Here is a 756-nt window from a genome sequence, read left to right on the forward strand (position 1 = left end):
GGGAAAAAAAGTGCGAAAGGGAAAGAGACGGGTATTTCTGTGGGCCTTAGAGAATGAAAATGGATGCACTTCTTGATACAGTACCTCTTTCTCTATTTTTCCCGCAATAGATTGTCAGAAACTCAACCGATTCCCTTACCATACAGCGAAACTTATCATATCTATTGATTATGCATGCAGAAGCACACGCTGGCGAATAGTGTGATTCCTAGCCATCCAGACATATCGCCCAGGTCATGAACAATTTCCTTAGCGTTTTAACATGATCGCTATATCAACCCTCTCCCATTCATTGAATGTCTTCTCTATGTCTCCTCTCTCCTCTCGATGTGGAGCTCCCTTAGCTCCTTTCCCTGAGCCTCCGAACCGGCTCTAAATCTCCACCCGGTGACCATACCGTTTCCCTTCCTGATACAGTTTTGCTCCGGTATGGGCGGGCTCAAACTGAACTGATTGATGTGCAGACTAGATTCCCTATTGTCATGTGTGGTCGGCAGTAGACTGCGGCTGGTTGTGATTTTTGATTCAACTTCATTGATACCATTTTCTCTGTTGTATACATGACCATCTAGTTTGGGTTCCGTACTTCCCCTGCAGCTCAGCAGAAACATGATCTCCCTCAGTGCGCCTCAAATGATTCATTAAATATTAGATTTTTGTCTATGGTGAAGGACGATAGTTGGGTGCAATATGAAAACGCTAGTTCTGAGAAAGCCAGATGTTCGAGGTGGGCTAAGCTTTTCGGGCCGAGCCGCC

The sequence above is a fragment of the Histoplasma capsulatum genome, genomic scaffold, assembly GCF_000149585.1.
Source record: "Histoplasma capsulatum NAm1 scaffold_5 genomic scaffold, whole genome shotgun sequence".
In the NCBI taxonomy this organism is placed as follows: Eukaryota; Fungi; Ascomycota; class Eurotiomycetes; order Onygenales; family Ajellomycetaceae; genus Histoplasma; species Histoplasma mississippiense.